Raw genomic sequence first — 22,243 nt, 5'->3', positions numbered from 1 at the left:
TTTTTTTTGAAAATTTTTTTATTTAATTTGTGCCCTTTTTTTTTACTATTTGTGGAATTTCATTCCTTATTTCGTTTAGTTCCTTTAATAATTTTTATATGTTGTAAGGCATGCTTTTTATGGTATTAGTATATCATCTATTGGAAAATAAAGTTCAAAATCATGCATTAGGAAAAAAAAAAATGCTATAATTGGTATAATATGTTGTGCATTGTTGATAATATAATATGTTATTTATTATGACAAATTTTCGTGATTTCCTTAATTTATTTTTATTTATATTTTCTTAGGGTTCATTAATCGCTTTTGTTGTAAATGCAAAATTGATCTTTGGAATTTGATGGATTTATGTCATATATTCGTACCTAATTAAGTGATTTGTCGATTCCAAAGTTTTTATCGTTTGTATTTATGTTATTGTATTATAGCCCATCTGATACTTTGTTTTCTTTACCATTTTTATGTGACTTATCAAAGGTGAAATCTTATAGTTCGATATTATTTTTGAAAAAGAAACATTTGTTTGATATTATTGAAAAATTCATTTTGTCCTTGATTATGAACACTTATGTTAAGTAAACTTTGTTGTTTGTTTCGGTTATTTGATAATTGTTGTTATCTCTGGACATTTATTTTTTTATCATTATTTTTTTTCTTTTCTATTTAAATCAGAATTATTTGTTAAATGTGGGCTATGAATTATATTCCCGATAATCTTCTTTGGATTATATTTTATTTATTATAAGTCATTATTTGGAATGTATATATTTTAATTTTATTTAAATCTAAACATCTCTATGTTTAATTATTTTATAAAATATGTTTTAATCTTTTTTGGATTATATTTTATTTATTATAAGTCATTATTTGGAATATATATTTTAATTTTATTTGAATCTAAACATCTCTGTGTTTAATTCTTTCATAAAAATGTGTTAATCTTCTTTGGATTATATTTTATTTATTATTAGTCATCGTTTGGACTATTTATTTGAATTTTATTTGAATCTAATTTCTAAACATCTCTGTGTTTAATTCTTTTATAAAAAATGTGTATCTTCTTTGGATTATATTTTATTTATTATTATTCAACGTTTTGACTGTAATTTTAATTTTATTTGTTATCATATTAATATATTTATTTGATCTTTATTTATTATTAGTCATCATTTGGACTATAAATTTTAATTTTATTTGAATCTAAAAATATTCTGTGTTTAATGATTTTATAAAAATTCATTAATCATCTTTGGAATACATTTTATTTATTATTACTTTTTTTTTTTTTTTTTTATGGTTAGGGCTTCGACACCTGAGGTCATTAGCCTGGGGAACTGTAGGGGAAGGTACTGTAAGGTTTTAACTCGTGGGTTTTTTTTGGCAGAATTTTGAATGACCACCCGTGGGTTCTGCCATGCCCGGTTGTGGGCCGGCGGCCTCTCTCTCCAGACATCGCGAAATGCCCAAAGAGCGATGCCGCCCGTGACCGAGATTCGAACGGGCGACTGCGTGCGTCGCAACCGACGCCTTAAGGTACGATTCCTATGGCGCGTCTGACGTGCCATAGGAATCGTACCTTTAGTCCGCTCGGCCCTTCCACCCCCAATATTATTACTTTATTAGTCGTCTTTTGGACTATTGATTTGAATCTAAATTCTAAACATCTCTGTCTTTAATTATTTTATAAAAAATGTGTTAATCTTCTTTGAATTATATTTTATTTATTATTATTCAACGCTTTGACTATAATTTTAATTTTATTTGTTATTATATTAATATATTTTTTTGATCTTTATTTATTTTAGTCATCATTTGGACTATAATATAGTTATAATATATTGATATTTTATTTGAATCTTAACAACTCAGTGTTTAAATCTTTTATAAAAAATGTGTTAAACATTTCTGGATTTTATTTTTTTTTATTATTATTATTAGTCATTGTTTGGACTATAATTTTAATTTTCTTTGAATCATAACAACTCTGTGTTTAAATCGTTTATAAAAATATATTAAACATTTCTGGATTTTATTTTATTTATTATTAGTCAATAGTCATCATTTGGACTATATATTTTAATTTAAGTTAATTCTAAACAACTCAGTTATTAATTATTTTATAAAAATGTATTAATCTTCTTTGGATTATATTTTATTTATTATTAGTCATCGTTTGGACTATTTATTTGAATCTTATTTGAATCTAAATTTTAAACATTTCTGTGTTTAATTCTTTGATAAATAATGTGTTAATCTTCTTTGGATCATATTTTATTTATTATTATTCATTGCTTTGACTATAATTTTAATTTTATTTGTTATTATATATTAAAATATTTATTTGATCTTTATTTATTATTACTCATGATTTGGACTATAATAGTATAATAGTATAATGTTATAATATATTTTTATTTTATTTGAATCTATATCAACATCTCTTTGTTTAATTAATTTATAAAAAATGTATGAATCTTCTTTGGATTATATTATTTTTTTTTTTTTCGTCATAGTTTGGACTATATATTTTAATTTTCTTTGAATATAAACATATTCTCTGTGTTTAATTCTTTTATAAATAATGTGTTAATCTTCTTTGGATAATATATTATTTATTATTATTCAACGCTTTGCCTATAATTTTAATTTTATTTGTTATTATATTAATATATTTATTATAAGTCATTATTTAGACTATATATTTTAATTTTCTTTGAATATAAACATATTCTCTGTGTTTAATTCTTTTATAAATAATGTGTTAATCTTCTTTGGATAATATATTATTTATTATTATTCAACGCTTTGCCTATAATTTTAATTTTATTTGTTATTATATTAATATATTTATTATAAGTCATTATTTGGACTATATATTTTAATTTTTTTGTTATTATATTAATATATTTATTAGATCTTTATGTATTATTAGTCATCATTTGGACTATTATATAGTTATAATAAATTTTATTTTATTTGAATCTAAACATCTATGTGTTTAATTCATTTATAAAAAATTTTTAAGCTTCTTTGGATTATAATTTATTCATTATTAGTCGTAGTTTGGACCATATATTTTAATTTTCTTTGAATATAAACATATTCTCTGTGTCTAATTCTTTTATAAAAATTTATTAATCTTCTTTGGATTTTATTTTATTTATTATTAGTCATCGTTTGGACTATAATTTTAATTTTTTTGTTATTATATTAATTACATCTTTTTTTATAATTAGTCATCATTTGGACTATAATATAGTTATAATAAATTTTATTTTATTTGAATCTAAACATCTCTGTGTTTAATTCATTTATTAATAATGTTTTAATCTTCTTTGGATTATATTTTATTTATTATTAGTCATCGTTAGGACTATAATTTTAATTTTTTTGTTATTATATTAATTAGATCTTTTTTTATAATTAGTCATCATTTGGACTATAATATAGTTATAATAAATTTTATTTTATTTGAATCTAAACATCTCTGTGTTTAATTCATTTATAAAAAAATTTTTTAGCTTCTTTGGATTATATTTTATTTATTTTTTTCGTCATAGTTTGGACTATATATTTTAATTTTCTTTGAATATAAACATATTCTCTGTGTTTAATGCTTTTATAAAAAATGTAAAATTAATCTTCTTTGGATTATATTTTATTTATTATTAGTCATTGTTTGGACTATAACTTTAATTTAATATTAATCTAATCATCTATGTGTTTCATTCTTTTATACAAAATGTGTTAATCATTGTATTATATTTTATTTATTATTAGTCATCATTTGGACTATAATATAGTTATAATATATTTTTATATTATTTGAATCTAAACGTATCTGTGTTTAATTCTTTTATAAACAATGTATTAATCTTCTTTGGATTATATATTTTTTTTTTTATTAGTCATTGGACTATAATTTTAAATTTATTTGAATCCTAACAACTCTGTTTTTAATTATTTTTTATAAAACATGTTAAACATTTCTGGGTTTTGTTTTATTCATTATTAGTCATCGTTTGGACTTTAATTTTAAATTTATTTGTATCCTAACAACTCTGTGTTTAATTATTTTATATAAAACATGTTAAACATTTCTGGATTTTATTTTATTCATTATTAGTTATCGTTTGGACTATGATTTTAAATTGATTTGAATCTTAACAACTCTGTGTTTAATTCTCCATTTAAAATATTCTTTTTAAAAATAATCTGATCAAGTTTTTTTTAGTGAAATATATATGTTTATTTAAATCTTTTATGAATAAGAGTCACTTTTTTTGGACGCCACTTTGTGATGAATTAAATCTTTACATTTTAATAATATGTTAATTGGTATGCTATAGTTTGCTATTTTAATTGATAATAATCAAAAGGACTTTGTATGTCGGGTTTCTTTATCCTACCTTTTATTATTAATTAATGCATATATTTATTATGATTATTATTATGATTTATGGTACACCTGAGCTTGTGTTTCTTTATTAATTTGTCATTAATTATAATTTTGTTGTTAAGTTGTATGAATATATATATTATATATGTTGATATAATTTCTTGCCTGTTCATAATTGAATAAATTCGTTAAATATTTTTATTTAAATCTTATAAATATTATAGTTATAATTGTTTTGTATAACGATGTTGACTACAAATTTTGAGTTTTGATTAAATAGTTTTTTGGTTAATATAAGTATAATTGATTAAATAATTTTTTGTAGGTGATTTAAATGGTGATTATTTATATTTTATTTATACTTCTTGGTTTTTTGGTTTGGTCTCCAGTAAATTTGGTTTTTTTTATAGTGTATAATGGCAGTATTTATTTTGTAAATTATTGAAAATTAATTTTTTTTTTTTTTTAGCCCGACAACCTAACCTAGTTATACCAATCTAGTATCCAAAAATGATATTTAAAATAGGGATTTCCATTTAAAAAGAATGAAGAAATACATGACTTAAAAGAATTTTAAGTGATATAGGAATTTATGATTGATTTGTCTAGTTTGATGTCCAACAAACAGAATTGAAAGATATTTACAGGTTAATGAGCAATAAAGTGTACCCTGTTATTTGAGACACATGATATATTGTATATATTAAAAAATAAATTTCAAAAGCTGGTAAAAATTTCATTTTTCATTCATATTCAATATAAGTGCTAAATGCTTGATTTTCAATATACTATCAAAATATGCACTAAAAAAATTTAGAATTTTATCAAATAAGTTTTTTAATATGCTGTATACTACTACCTACCCAGAAATAAGCATACAATAAAACTTCCAAAAATGAAAAAAATATATAAAATGCATAAAAAGTCTTTGCTCTACAAAACATAAAATGTTTTAAAATAAAAATTTGTAATAGTAATTTGTCCAGATAAAAGAAAAACAACTTTTGAAGGTGATTAAGAGTTAAAAGAATTTCATTATGAAATTGAAAGCAACTTATATTACAAGTTTTTTAAAATTAATCCAAATCTCTAATACTGGAAAGAAGAAATAAGATCTGGTGATAGTTAATTTTTCTGAGACATACAATCATTATTAAATTATTATTTTAGTTGAGTGTTGGAATCTATACTAGTGTTAATCGTACCTATACTTTTTCGACTAATCTAAAGGAATTTTTAAATTTAAGATTTTAGAAAAAAAAAAAAAAAATTTTTGTTGTTCACAAATGTATTTATTACCTGGGTATTCAATATTTTAAGTGACATACGTGTTGTTGTTATTATTAGCTATAAAAATAAAAAAACATTCTTGAACTTGATGAAAAATAGACTTACAATTACTAATTATCTCATATAATAGATATGGTTTCTATATGTTAAAAAAATAAATTTTGGACCTAAAGGTCAACACATCGACTGTCGTTGCTAGCTCCCGGATGGGCAACCACCTGGGTTCTTAGTGACGAATCCTCGTCTTATTTACATGTGTTTAAAACCAAACAGTAAAATCAGGTTATGCAGTTGACAAATTTGCCTTTAGCCTGGTATGTGCTCTGCACACTAGTCGAATACTGTATTTTGGGGTATGGTGTGGCGCGGTGGTTTGCCGTGGTCAAACATCACCTGGCGTCACTAGCTCCTGGATGGGCGACCACCTGGGTTCTTAGTGACGAATCCTTACCCCACAAACTCACGTGTTTTTAATCAAACACACGCAATATGGATATATAATTGCCGAAGGATTTATTTAAAAAAAAACGTTTTTTAAATAATAAGAAACCAATTGTACATTGTTTTAGTCTATATGAGATTTTATACTTCATACTATAACTTTTTAATAATAATAATTATCAATAAGTATGTAATTTGAAATATTTTAGATGATTAAATTTTCTTCTGGACAAATGATCTTTGTCATAAAAAATGTACGGACACAGTTATGTAAAGATTACCAATCACACAGCAAAATGTTATGTTGAAATATTAAATAATAATATTTTATTGTTGAAAAGATTGTGTAAAAATTTTTTTAGATCGTTTCATTTAAAAAATATTCAAAATCCTAATAATTAAATTTCTGGTGTTTAAGGTCGTATTTATTAGGTACCATATAAAAATAAAAATAAAATTACCATTATTGTACCACCCAACGTTTTTGGGCCCAGAAAAGCATGATAACTATAATTTTAGTATGTCGGAAGGGGAAATAATTTAGATATTAGGTACGCCATTATTGTAATAATATTACAAAAGTTGTTTTGCTTTAATGAGGATGTCACACTTTCATTCTGTTCAACAGGACTTTTGTAAGTCAGAGACAATACAAACACATAAATCTTTAATAATTATTAGTTATTACTTGTATAATTTACATCCAATCATACTTGCGAGTTTAGATGACAATTTTTGATTAGGACTTCATAAAATGTACTATGGATGTGTTAACAGAAGTTCCCCTCACGTATACTCATTAATGCACTCATCGCGGCCAGACACTCGTGGTCATATAAATATGTGCTTAAAGTTATGTAAACCAAAAAAATGAGCATGGCTCTATCCATAATATATTATCTAAGAAGCAGTTGCACCGAAGTCCTAAAAATCTAGTTGGGAGAAATATATTTCAAGAGGCTCAACATCTTAATAATAAGAGCTATATCTAAGAGGTTAACAATCAAGAGAACAACTTGATAAGTAAACACTTATATCGGAAATCAACTAAGGATCTTTTTATTCAAAGTGTCCTAGTTAACCATCCGTTTGTCACGCGTTACCCAAATAGCATTTGTTTTTATACGATCATTCAGATTGATACTTATTAAACCCAGTGTCGTAGTCAGCCTTCCCGAGGGGTATTGAGTGTATAGTACTGTATACACTTTTTCCCTCCCCAAATCCTAACCCTGGCTACGGCACTGCCTTCCCCGCGGACATCCGGATGGTTAATTAAGTCATAAGGAGGTTGTAGAGGTTAGGTACCTATCGACAATGGTAAGTTGAGCTCAAGTGATGATAGATGACTATCATCACTGGTCGTAACCTTTGCAGAGATCTTTTCTTACTAACTAACAAGGTATTCGAAATTGTCAACATAACAATGAAAAATATTTAAAAATTAAAGAGGAAAATATTAATACTACATTTATAATAAAATATTTAGCTTTTATAATGAATGCTTAATAATTAAAATATTATATATACCTGATTAATATTGTCATAATTTGGATCACGGTTTTAAAACCATACGAGTATAAGTGTTATACCAGTATTTCATATGAACTAATGTCAATCACAATTAACAATACGTCCTCTGATCATAATTTGTTCAATAAACTATAAGAAATCGAGTTAATTTTTGTGTTCACAATTTTTAAAGTATATATTAGCCATAAGCCACTAAAAAATAATAATTTCATCATGATTTATTTATCCATATTTTATTTTTCTTGAGAATACAAAGTGCAGTCTTCATTGTGTATTCTATGTTCATATTTTTTCCAAATTTCTTTTTTGATCCTTAAAAATTATTTGCCTGCGGGCGCAGATACCCTCATCCATTTTTATTTTCAAAATAAAGCTGTAGTTTATTTTTGTGGAAACAATTTTTAAACTTTATTAGCTACATCCCAATAAAATAACATAATTTTATCATAATTTAATTATCCTTCTTTAATTTTCATTAGAATACATAGTGCAGTTTTTATTGTGTATTCAAAGACTATAATTTTTCCAAAATTTCTTTTTTGTTCCTTATTAATCATAAGCCTGCGGGCACCAATACCCCCTTTCCATTTTTATTTTCAAAATATACCTCTAGTTTATATTTGTGTGACACAACGTGTAAACCTTATAAGTTACATGCCAGTAAAAAAACATAATTTCATCATGATTTAATTATCCTTCATATATTATTTCATTAATTTTGTTTGAGATGACATATTGCAGTCTTCAATTTGTATTCTATCACAATAATTTTTTTCCAAATTTCTTTTTTGATCCTTAAAAATCATTTGCCTGCGGGCGCCAATACACCCTTTCCATTTTTATTTTCAAAATATATCTCTAGTTTATTTTTGTGGATACAATTTTAAAACATTATTAGCCACTTGCCATTAAAAAACATAGTTTCATCATGATTTAATTACCCTCCATTTATTATTTCATTAATTTTTCTTGAGACTACTTATTGCAGTCTTCATTGTGTATTCCAAGGCAATATTTTTTTCCAAATTTCTTTTTTGATTCTTAAAAATCATTTGCCTGCGGGCGCCAATACCCTCTTTCCATTTTTATTTTCAAAATATAGCTCTAGTTTAATTTTGTGGACACAATTTTTAAACTTTATTAGCCACTTGAAACTAAAAAACATAGTTTCATCATGATTTAATTACCATTCTTTTATTTTTCTTGAAAATACATATTGCAGTCTTCATTGTGTATTCCAAGGCAATATTTTTTTCCAAATTTCTTTTTTGATTCTTAAAAATCATTTGCCTGCGGGCGCCAATACCCCCTTTCCATTTTTATTTTCAAAATATAGCTCTAGTTTAATTTTGTGGACACAATTTTTAAACTTTATTAGCCACTTGAAACTAAAAAACATAGTTTCATCATGATTTAATTACCATTCTTTTATTTTTCTTGAGAATACATATTGCAGTCTTCATTGTGTATTCTTAGTTCAAATATTGTTTCTAATTTCTTTTTTGTTCCTTAAAAATCATTTGCCTGCGGGCGCCAATACCCCCTTTCCATTTTTATTTTCAAAATATAGCTCTAGTTTAATTTTGTGGACACATTTTTTAAACTTTATTAGCCACTTGAAACTAAAAAACATAGTTTCATCATGATTTAATTACCATTCTTTTATTTTTCTTGAAAATACATATTGCAGTCTTCATTGTGTATTCCAAGGCAATATTTTTTTCCAAATTTCTTTTTTGATTCTTAAAAATCATTTGCCTGCGGGCGCCAATACCCCATTTCCATTTTTATTTTCAAAATATAGCTCTAGTTTAATTTTGTGGACACAATTTTTAAACTTTATTAGCCACTTGAAACTAAAAAACATAGTTTCATCATGATTTAATTATCTTTCTTTTATTTTCTTGATAATACATATTGCAGTCTTCATTGTGTATTCTTAGTTCAAATATTGTTTCTAATTTCTTTTTTGTTCCTTAAAAATCATTTGCCTGCGGGCACCAATACCCCCTTTCCATTTTTATTTTCAAAATATATCTCTAGTTTATATTTGTGTGACACAATTTTTAAACTTTATCAGCCACATGCCACTAAATAAACATAGTTTCATCATGATTTAATTACCATTCTTTTATTTTTCTTGAGAATACATATTGCAGTCTTCATTGTGTATTCCAAGACAATATTTTTTTCCAAATTTCTTTTTTGATTCTTAAAAATCATTTGCCTGCGGGCGCCAATACCCTTTTCCATTTTTATTTTCAAAATATATCTCTAGTTTATTTTTGTGGACACAATTTTAAAACTTTATTAGCCACTTGCCATTAAAAAACATAGTTTCATCATGATTTAATTATCTTTCTTTTATTTTCTTGATAATACATATTGCAGTCTTCATCGTGTATTCTTAGTTCAAATATTGTTTCTAATTTCTTTTTTGTTCCTTAAAAATCATTTGCCTGCGGGCACCAATACCCCCTTTCCATTTTTATTTTCAAAATATATCTCTAGTTTATATTTGTGTGACACAATTTTTAAACTTTATCAGCCACATGCCACTAAATAAACATGATTTTATCATGAATCAATTATCTTTCTTTTATTTTTCTTGAGAATACATATTGCAGTCTTCATTGTGTATTCCAAGGCAATATTTTTTTCCAAATTTCTTTTTTGATTCTTAAAAATCATTTGCCTGCGGGCGCCAATACCCCCTTTCCATTTTTATTTTCAAAATATGGCTCTATGTTATATTTGTGTGACACAATTTTTAAACTTTATCAGCCACATGCCACTAAATAAACATGATTTTATCATGATTTAATTATCCTTCATATATTATTTCATTAATTGTTCTTGGGAATACATAGTGCAGTCTCCATTGTCTATTCCAAGACAATAATTTTTTCCAAATTTCTTTTTTGTTCCTTCAAAATCATTTGCCTGCGGGCGCCAAATATCCCCTTTCCATTTTTATTTTCAAAATATAGCTCTAGTTTAATTTTGTGGACACAATTTTTAAACTTTATTAGCCACTTGAAACTAAAAAACATAGTTTCATCATGATTTAATTACCATTCTTTTATTTTTCTTGAGAATACATATTGCAGTCTTCATTGTGTATTCTTAGTTCAAATATTGTTTCTAATTTCTTTTTTGTTCCTTAAAAATCATTTGCCTGCGGGCACCAATACCCCCTTTCCATTTTTATTTTCAAAATATATCTCTAGTTTATATTTGTGTGACACAATTTTTAAACTTTATCAGCCACATGCCACTAAATAAACATGATTTTATCATGATTCAATTATCTTTCTTTTATTTTTCTTGAGAATACATATTGCAGTCTTCATTGTGTATTCCAAGGCAATATTTTTTTCCAAATTTCTTTTTTGATTCTTAAAAATCATTTGCCTTCGGGCGCCAATACCCCCTTTCCATTTTTATTTTCAAAATATGGCTCTATGTTATATTTGTGTGACACAATTTTTAAACTTTATCAGCCTCATGCCACTAAATAAACATGATTTTATCATGATTTAATTATCCTTCATATATTATTTCATTAATTGTTCTTGGGAATACATAGTGCAGTCTCCATTGTCTATTCCAAGACAATAATTTTTTCCAAATTTCTTTTTTGTTCCTTCAAAATCATTTGCCTGCGCGCGCCAATACCCCCTTTCCATTTTTATTTTCAAAATATATCTCTAGTTTATATTTGTGTGACACAATTTTTAAACTTTATCAGCCACATGCCACTAAATAAACATGATTTTATCATGATTTAATTATCCTTCATATATTATTTCATTAATTTTGTTTGAGATGACATATTGCAGTCTTCAATTTGTATTCTAACACAATAATTTTTTTCCAAATTTCTTTTTTGATCCTTAAAAATCATTTGCCTGCGGGCGCCAATACCCCCTTTCCATTTTTATTTTCAAAATATAGCTCTAGTTTAATTTTGTGGACACAATTTTTAAACTTTATTTGCCACTTGCCACTAAAAAAAATAGTTTCATCATGATTTAATTACCATTCTTTTATTTTTCTTGAGAATACTTATTGCAGTCTTCAATTTGTATTCTATCACAATAATTTTTTTCCAAATTTCTTTTTTGATTCTTAAAAATCATTTGCCTGCGGGCGCCAATACCCCATTTCCATTTTTATTTTCAAAATATAGCTCTAGTTTAATTTTGTGGACACAATTTTTAAACTTTATTAGCCACTTGAAACTAAAAAACATAGTTTCATCATGATTTAATTACCATTCTTTTATTTTTCTTGAGAATACATATTGCAGTCTTCATTGTGTATTCCAAGACAATATTTTTTTTTAAATTTCTTTTTTGATTCTTAAAAATCATTTGCCTGTGGGCGCCAATACCCTTTTCCATTTTTATTTTCAAAATATATCTCTAGTTTATCTTTGTGGACACAATTTTAAAACTTTATTAGCCACTTGCCATTAAAAAACATAGTTTCATCATGATTTAATTATCTTTCTTTTATTTTCTTGATAATACATATTGCAGTCTTCATTGTGTATTCTTAGTTCAAACATTGTTTCTAATTTCTTTTTTGTTCCTTAAAAATCATTTGCCTGCGGGCACCAATACCCCCTTTCCATTTTTATTTTCAAAATATATCTCTAGTTTATATTTGTGTGACACAATTTTTAAACTTTATCAGCCACATGCCACTAAATAAACATGATTTTATCATGATTTTATTATCCTTCATATATTATTTCATTAATTTTGTTTGAGATGACATATTGCAGTCTTCAATTTGTATTCTAACACAATAATTTTTTTCCAAATTTCTTTTTTGATCCTTAAAAATCATTTGCCTGCGGGCGCCAATACCCCCTTTCCATTTTTATTTTCAAAATATAGCTCTAGTTTAATTTTGTGGACACAATTTTTAAACTTTATTTGCCACTTGCCACTAAAAAAAAAAATTTCATCATGATTTAATTGCCATTCTTTTATTTTTCTTGAGAATACTTATTGCAGTCTTCAATTTGTATTCTATCACAATAATTTTTTTCCAAATTTCTTTTTTGATCCTTAAAAATCATTTGCCTGCGGGCGCCAATACCCCCTTTCCATTTTTATTTTCAAAAAAATATCTCTAGTTTATTTTTGTGGATACAATTTTAAAACATTATTAGCCACTTGCCATTAAAAAACATAGTTTCATCATGATTTAATTACCCTCCATTTATTATTTCATTAATTTTTCTTGAGACTACATAGTGCAGTTTTCATTGTTTATTCCAAGAAATTATTTTTTTCTAAATTGCTTTTTTGATTCTTAAAAATCATTTGCCTGCGGGTGCCAATACCCCCTTTCCATTTTTATTTTCAAAATATATCTCTAGTTTATTTTTGTGGACACAATTTTTAAACTTTATCAGCCACATGCCACTAAATAAACATAATTTCATCATGATTTACTTATCCTTCATATATTATTTCATTAATTTTGTTTGAGATGACATATTGCAGTCTTCAATTTGTATTCTAAAACAATAACTTTTTTCCAAATTTCTTTTTTGATCCTTAAAAATCATTTGCCTGCGGGCGCCAATACCCCCTTTCCATTTTTATTTTCAAAATATAGCTCTAGTTTAATTTTGTGGACACAATTTTTAAACTTTATTAGCCACTTGCCACTAAAAAACATAGTTTCATCATGATTTAATTACCATTCTTTTATTTTTCTTGAGAATACATATTGCAGTCTTCATTGTGTATTCCAAGGCAATATTTTTTTCCAAATTTCTTTTTTGATTCTTAAAAATCATTTGCCTGCGGGCGCCAATACCCTCTTTCCATTTTTATTTTCAAAATATAGCTCTATTTTAATTTTGTGGACACAATTTTTAATTTTTATTAGCCACTTGAAACTAAAAAACATAGTTTCATCATGATTTAATTATCTTTCTTTTATTTTCTTGATAATGCATATTGCAGTCTTCATTGTGTATTCTTAGTTCAAATATTGTTTCTAATTTCTTTTTTGTTCCTTAAAAATCATTTGCCTGCGGGCACCAATACCCCCTTTCCATTTTTATTTTCAAAATATATCTCTAGTTTATATTTGTGTGACACAATTTTTAAACTTTATCAGCCACATGCCACTAAATAAACATGATTTTATCATGATTCAATTATCTTTCTTTTATTTTTCTTGAGAATACATATTGCAGTCTTCATTGTGTATTCCAAGGCAATATTTTTTTCCAAATTTCTTTTTTGATTCTTAAAAATCATTTGCCTGCGGGCGCCAATACCCCCTTTCCATTTTTATTTTCAAAATATGGCTCTATGTTTTATTTGTGTGACACAATTTTTAAACTTTATCAGCCACATGCCACTAAATAAACATGATTTTATCATGATTTAATTATCCTTCATATATTATTTCATTAATTGTTCTTGGGAATACATAGTGCAGTCTCCATTGTCTATTCCAAGACAATAATTTTTTCCAAATTTCTTTTTTGTTCCTTCAAAATCATTTGCCTGCGCGCGCCAATACCCCCTTTCCATTTTTATTTTCAAAATATATCTCTAGTTTATATTTGTGTGACACAATTTTTAAACTTTTTCAGCCACATGCCACTAAATAAACATGATTTTATCATGATTTAATTATCCTTCATATATTATTTCATTAATTTTGTTTGAGATGACATATTGCAGTCTTCAATTTGTATTCTAACACAATAATTTTTTTCCAAATTTCTTTTTTGATCCTTAAAAATCATTTGCCTGCGGGCGCCAATACCCCCTTTCCATTTTTATTTTCAAAATATAGCTCTAGTTTAATTTTGTGGACACAATTTTTAAACTTTATTTGCCACTTGCCACTAAAAAAAATAGTTTCATCATGATTTAATTACCATTCTTTTATTTTTCTTGAGAATACTTATTGCAGTCTTCAATTTGTATTCTATCACAATAATTTTTTTCCAAATTTCTTTTTTGATCCTTAAAAATCATTTGCCTGCGGGCGCCAATACCCCCTTTCCATTTTTATTTTAAAGATATGGCTCTATGTTATATTTGTTTGACACAATTTTTAAACTTTATCAGCCACATGCCACTAAATAAACATGATTTTATCATGATTTAATTATCCTTCATATATTATTTCATTAATTTCGTTTGAGATGACATATTGCAGTCTTCAATTTGTATTCTATCACAATAATTTTTTTCCAAATTTCTTTTTTGATCCTTAAAAATCATTTGCCTGCGGGCGCCAATACCCCCTTTCCATTTTTATTTTCAAAAAAATATCTCTAGTTTATTTTTGTGGATACAATTTTAAAACATTATTAGCCACTTGCCATTAAAAAACATAGTTTCATCATGATTTAATTACCCTCCATTTATTATTTCATTAATTTTTCTTGAGACTACATAGTGCAGTTTTCATTGTGTATTCCAAGAAATTATTTTTTTCTAAATTGCTTTTTTGATTCTTAAAAATCATTTGCCTGCGGGTGCCAATACCCCCTTTCCATTTTTATTTTCAAAATATATCTCTAGTTTATTTTTGTGGACACAATTTTTAAACTTTATCAGCCACATGCCACTAAATAAACATAATTTCATCATGATTTACTTATCCTTCATATATTATTTCATTAATTTTGTTTGAGATGACATATTGCAGTCTTCAATTTGTATTCTAAAACAATAACTTTTTTCCAAATTTCTTTTTTGATCCTTAAAAATCATTTGCCTGCGGGCGCCAATACCCCCTTTCCATTTTTATTTTCAAAATATAGCTCTAGTTTAATTTTGTGGACACAATTTTTAAACTTTATTAGCCACTTGCCACTAAAAAACATAGTTTCATCATGATTTAATTACCATTCTTTTATTTTTCTTGAGAATACATATTGCAGTCTTCATTGTGTATTCCAAGGCAATATTTTTTTCCAAATTTCTTTTTTGATTCTTAAAAATCATTTGCCTGCGGGCGCCAATACCCTCTTTCCATTTTTATTTTCAAAATATAGCTCTATTTTAATTTTGTGGACACAATTTTTAATTTTTATTAGCCACTTGAAACTAAAAAACATAGTTTCATCATGATTTAATTATCTTTCTTTTATTTTCTTGATAATGCATATTGCAGTCTTCATTGTGTATTCTTAGTTCAAATATTGTTTCTAATTTCTTTTTTGTTCCTTAAAAATCATTTGCCTGCGGGCACCAATACCCCCTTTCCATTTTTATTTTCAAAATATATCTCTAGTTTATATTTGTGTGACACAATTTTTAAACTTTATCAGCCACATGCCACTAAATAAACATGATTTTATCATGATTCAATTATCTTTCTTTTATTTTTCTTGAGAATACATATTGCAGTCTTCATTGTGTATTCCAAGGCAATATTTTTTTCCAAATTTCTTTTTTGATTCTTAAAAATCATTTGCCTGCGGGCGCCAATACCCCCTTTCCATTTTTATTTTCAAAATATGGCTCTATGTTTTATTTGTGTGACACAATTTTTAAACTTTATCAGCCACATGCCACTAAATAAACATGATTTTATCATGATTTAATTATCCTTCATATATTATTTCATTAATTGTTCTTGGGAATACATAGTGCAGTCTCCATTGTCTATTCCAAGACAATAATTTTTTCCAAATTTCTTTTTTGTTCCTTCAAAATCATTTGCCTGCGCGCGCCAATACCCCCTTTCCATTTTTATTTTCAAAATATATCTCTAGTTTATATTTGTGTGACACAATTTTTAAACTTTATCAGCCACATGCCACTAAATAAACATGATTTTATCATGATTTAATTATCCTTCATATATTATTTCATTAATTTTGTTTGAGATGACATATTGCAGTCTTCAATTTGTATTCTAACACAATAATTTTTTTCCAAATTTCATTTTTGATCCTTAAAAATCATTTGCCTGCGGGCGCCAATACCCCCTTTCCATTTTTATTTTCAAAATATAGCTCTAGTTTAATTTTGTGGACACAATTTTTAAACTTTATTTGCCACTTGCCACTAAAAAAAATAGTTTCATCATGATTTAATTACCATTCTTTTATTTTTCTTGAGAATACTTATTGCAGTCTTCAATTTGTATTCTATCACAATAATTTTTTTCCAAATTTCTTTTTTGATCCTTAAAAATCATTTGCCTGCGGGCGCCAATACCCCCTTTCCATTTTTATTTTAAAGATATGGCTCTATGTTATATTTGTTTGACACAATTTTTAAACTTTATCAGCCACATGCCACTAAATAAACATGATTTTATCATGATTTAATTATCCTTCATATATTATTTCATTAATTTTGTTTGAGATGACATATTGCAGTCTTCAATTTGTATTCTAACACAATAACTTTTTTCCAAATTTCTTTTTTGATCCTTAAAAATCATTTGCCTGCGGGCGCCAATACCCCCTTTCCATTTTTATTTTCAAAATATAGCTCTAGTTTAATTTTGTGGACACAATTTTTAAACTTTATTAGCCACTTGCCACTAAAAAACATAGTTTCATCATGATTTAATTACCATTCTTTTATTTTTCTTGAGAATACATATTGCAGTCTTCATTGTGTATTCCAAGGCAATATTTTTTTCCAAATTTCTTTTTTGATTCTTAAAAATCATTTGCCTGCGGGCGCCAATACCCCCTTTCCATTTTTATTTTCAAAATATATCTCTAGTTTATTTTTGTGGACACAATTTTTAAACTTTATAAGCCACATGCCACTAAATAAACATAATTTCATCATGATTTAATTATCTTTCTTTTATTTTCTTGATAATACATATTGCAGTCTTCATTGTGTATTCTTAGTTCAAAAATTGTTTCTAATTTCTTTTTTGTTCCTTAAAAATCATTTGCCTGCGGGCACCAATACCCCCTTTCCATTTTTATTTTCGAAATATATCTCTAGTTTATTTTTGTGGACACAATTTTTAAACTTTATTAGCCACATCCCACTAAAAAAACATAATTTAATCATGATTCAATTATCTTTCTTTTATTTTTCTTGATAATACATATTGCAGTCTTCATTGTGTATTCTATGTTTAAATTTTTTCCAAATTTCGTTTTTGATTCTTAAAAATCATTTGCCTGCGGGCGCCAATACCCCCTTTCCATTTTGATTTTCAAAATATATCTCTAGTTTATTTTTGTGGACACAATTTTTAAACTTTATTAGCCACATCCCACTTAAAAAACATAATTATATCATGATTTAATTACCCTTCATATATTATTTCATTAATTTTTCTTGAGACTACATAGTGCAGTTTTCATTGTGTATTCCCAGAAAATATTTTTTTCCAAATTGCTTTTTTGATTCTTAAAAATCATTTGCCTGCCAGCGCCAATATCCCCTTTCCATTTTTATTTTCAAAATATTGCTCTAGTTTATTTTTGTTGACACAAATTTCAGACTTTTTAACTACTTGCCACTAATTACGTTATTATATCATGATTTAATTATTCATCGTATTTTATTTCATTAAACTTTATCAGCCATTTGCCACAAAAAAACATAATTTTATCATGATTTAATTATCTTTCTTTTATTTTTCTTGAGAATAAATATTGCAGTATTCATTGAGTATTCCAAGACTATAATTTTTTCCAAATTTCTATTTTGATTCTTAAAATTCATTTGCCAGTGGGCGCAAATTCCACATTCCATTTTGATTTTCAAAATATTAATCTAGTTAATTTTTGTGAACACGATTTTTAAACTTTATACGCCACTTGCCACTAAAAAACATAATTATATAATTATTTAATTATCCTTCGTATTTTATTTCATTAATTTTACTTAAGAATACATAGTGCAGTCTTCATTGTGTATTCCAAGTTAATATTTTTTTCCAAATTTCTTTTTTGATCCTTAAAAATCATTTTGCTGCGGCGCCAATACCCCCTTTCCATTTTTATTTTCAAAATATAGCTCTAGTTTATTTTTGTGGACACAATTTTCAAAACCTATTATACACTCGCAACTAAAAAATATAATTTTATCATGATTTAATTATCCTTTTTTTATTTTTCTCGAGAACACTTAGTGCTTTTTTCATTGTGTATTTTAATACCATAATTATATCCAAATTTCTTTTTTGATTTTTAAAAATCATTTACCTGCGTTCGCCAATACCCCCTTTCCATTTTAATTTTTAAAATATAGCTCTATTTTATTTTTGTGGACACAATTTTTAAACTTTATTATCCACTTGCCACTAAAAAACGTAATTATATCACTATACCCTGTTAATTTGTATGTACACAATATTTAAACTATTATAACCTTGTCCTCAGAATAAATCGTTTTATTATAGTTTTATTCATTTCCATACGTTATTTCATTCAATTTACTTAGTATTACATATTGAAGTCTTTAGTGTTTGTTCTTATATCATAATTATTTCTAATTTTTTTTTTGTTCCTTAAAAAAAATTTTCCCGCGGGCGCCAATCCCCCTTTCAATTTATTTTTCAAAATAAATTTGTGGTTAATTATTGATTACAATAACTTGAAACTTTAATATCCTTGTCCTCAAAATACATAGTTCTATCATGATTTTATAATTCTATAAACTTTATTTCATTTAATTTACTTAGTCTTACATACTGCAATTCTTACATAATAATTTATTCTTATTTTTTTTTTTTTTTTTTTTTTGAAAAACATTTGACTACGGGTACCAAATCCCCCTATCAATTTTTTTTTTCAAAATATAGTTCTTGTTAATTTGTAAGTAATAAATCTTAATATCATAATTTTATTCATTTTCAAACATTATTTCATTTCCTTTACTTGTATTATATACTGCAGTCTTCAGTGTGTATTCATATATAAAATTATAAATTTTAAATGTCTCCGTACCATTTTTTAATATCGATCCATTATGATTCTATTATTCTCAACAATTTATTTCATTTCATTAACTTATCATTACATACTGCACTCTTCAGTGTGTATTCTTAAATCACAATTTAATACAATTTTTTTTTTTTTTTATCCTCGAAATCAATTTGCCTGCGGGCGCCAATCCCCTCTTTCCTTTTTTTTTTTATAATTTAGTTCTGTTTGATTTTTGTGTTCACAATTATTAATTTTTAATGTCTACGTACCACTAATTATCATTGAACATCGATCCATCATGATTTTTTTATTTTCAATAGTTTATTTCATTTCCTTAACTATTAGCATTACATACTGCAATCTTCAGTGTGTATTCTAATGTCACAATATTATTTGTCGCACCGCCAACATAATTAATCTCAACTTTCACACCTTTCTATTATGAGTTACTTGAAATTGTTATAAGTTACTTTTCTTGTGACGACGACGACGTCGGACCGCCTACATAATGAATCTCAACGCGCACGCTGTTCTATTGTGAGTTACTAGAAAGTGTTTTATGTTACTTTTCTTGTGACGACGACGACGTCGGACTGCCAACATAATTAAACACTTCGCGCTGTAACGTCACAGAATTTTGAGACTTTTGTATTAGAATATTACATAATATCATTATTATAATCTTATAATATGCCCACGTCCTTTTATTATATAACTCATAGTATTTCCATAATCTCTATTATTATGCATGCGCTCATTAAATAAAATAATGACAAAAACACTGTTATGTAATACTAGTCCCGCCTGGCCACCCCCACATGCAGTGTCCATCGCGTCGATGTCGCAGCGGGCGCTCCGCCGTTGCTGTCGGGCGTTGCGCTCGAAGCCGCTGGCGCATACGGACAGGGCAACCTGTTTCCCCACTATATATTATACGAAAGTTCCCGACGCGACGACACTGACCACCCCTCTACCCAAGAACATCAAGACACCGGAACGGACTACGACCAGCCACCGACGTCAACTGCCGAGCTGTCTGTTTTTCGCCACCATCGATGATAGATCTTTTTTGTGCTTGTTTTTTTTTTCTTCTGCTCGTCACCGTTGGACTTTCGAAAAACGTCTCCCAGACGTACAATTATTATTTTTTGTTTGCACTATCGGCGGAATACCACCATGATGGGCTGATGCGACGTCATAGGCCCGTGGGCGTCTCCCAACATTCCCCTTTTTTCATTTTGATTATGTATCACCCTAGTTTCTTTTTTATATACACAGATTTTCCTGGGTGCACCGGTAACCGTCCTGCGGAGCCGTGGGTCGTTTCCTTTATTACAAATATTATGTTATAGATATGTCATACTGACGTATTATAAATCTCACATATGTGCTCGGTTACCGTTCTTCGGAGCCGTAGCGTTAATATTCATTTTTATTTCCTTCCTTATACACTTGCCATGTGCCAAAATATTATCCATTTTATATTTATTGTATTTATCTGATTATATTTCTTATGCACTTTCCATGATCCAAATTTATATCATTAATTTTTTTTGTATTATTTGCTATGCAAATTTAGTGCCCCGTGTAAAATAAATCATATAACTACCTTTAAAATTCTAATTTTGTTATTTAAAATATTTTTCCCCTTTATAATAAATCTTTGGTTTTCATTAACCACTGCGTGTACAAAACCTATAAATTCCATCGACCTGACTCTCGAGCCAACACGGGGTGTGGTTTATAGGTCATGTGGTCAGTGTTCCCCTGATCACATCGGTGGAAAGTAAGTCCCTAAAAAGACCGAAATCTCACAGCACAAATAATTACGAGTTACTTGAACTTGTTATACGTTACTATTCGTTATAACCATGATGACGTCGACCGCCAACAGAATTAATCTCAACGCGCACGCCTTTCTACTGTGAGTTACTCGAAATTGTTATATTATGTTACTTTTCTTGTGACGACACCGACGTCAGATCGCCAACATAATTAAACTCTTCAGGCATATCAAATAATTACGAGTTACTCGAACTTGTTATACCTTACTATTCCTGATAACCATGACGACGTCAGACCGATGAAATAATAAAACTCGGCCCGCACATCATATTATTACAAGTAACTCGAAATTGTTATAAGTTCCTTTTCTGGTGACGACGCCGACGACGGACCGCCAACATAATTAAACACTTCGCGCATATCAAATAATTACGAGTAACTCGAACTGTTAAAAGTTACTTTTCTTGTGACGACGACGACGTCGGACCGCCAACAGAATTAATCTCAACGCGCATGCCGTTCTATTGTGAGTTACTCGAAATTGTTTTAAATTACTTTTCTCATGAAAACGACGACGTCGGCCCGCTAACAAATTAAAATAATCACAGACATTAAATTATGACGAGTAACACGACATTGTTATAAGTTCCTTTTCTTGTGACGACGTCGGACGGCCAAAACAATTAAACACTTCTCGCATATCAAATAATTACGAGTTACTCGAACTTGTTATACGTTACTATTCATTATAACCATGATGACGTCGGACCGCCAACAGAATTAATCTCAACGCGCACGCCGTTCTAGTGTGAGTTACTCGAAATTGTTAAAAAAATGTTACTTTTCTTGTGACGACGACGGCATTGCACCGCCAACATAATTAA

General features: G+C 27.2%; 1 long non-coding RNA gene across 1 annotated transcript in view; it reads left to right on the top strand.

The window, feature by feature from the left end:
* Positions 1 to 22,243, top strand: part of LOC149055228 (uncharacterized) — a 42,356-nt gene that overhangs the window by 5,122 nt on the left and 14,991 nt on the right. The window lies entirely within an intron of this gene.

This window comes from Diuraphis noxia, unplaced genomic scaffold (assembly GCF_037042655.1).
Source record: "Diuraphis noxia isolate RWA-SAM2 unplaced genomic scaffold, SU_Dnox_SAM2 contig0005, whole genome shotgun sequence".
NCBI lineage: Eukaryota > Metazoa > Arthropoda > Insecta > Hemiptera > Aphididae > Diuraphis > Diuraphis noxia.
Note: the sequence above shows the minus strand (reverse complement) of the source record. Positions and strands in the feature narration are given on the sequence as shown.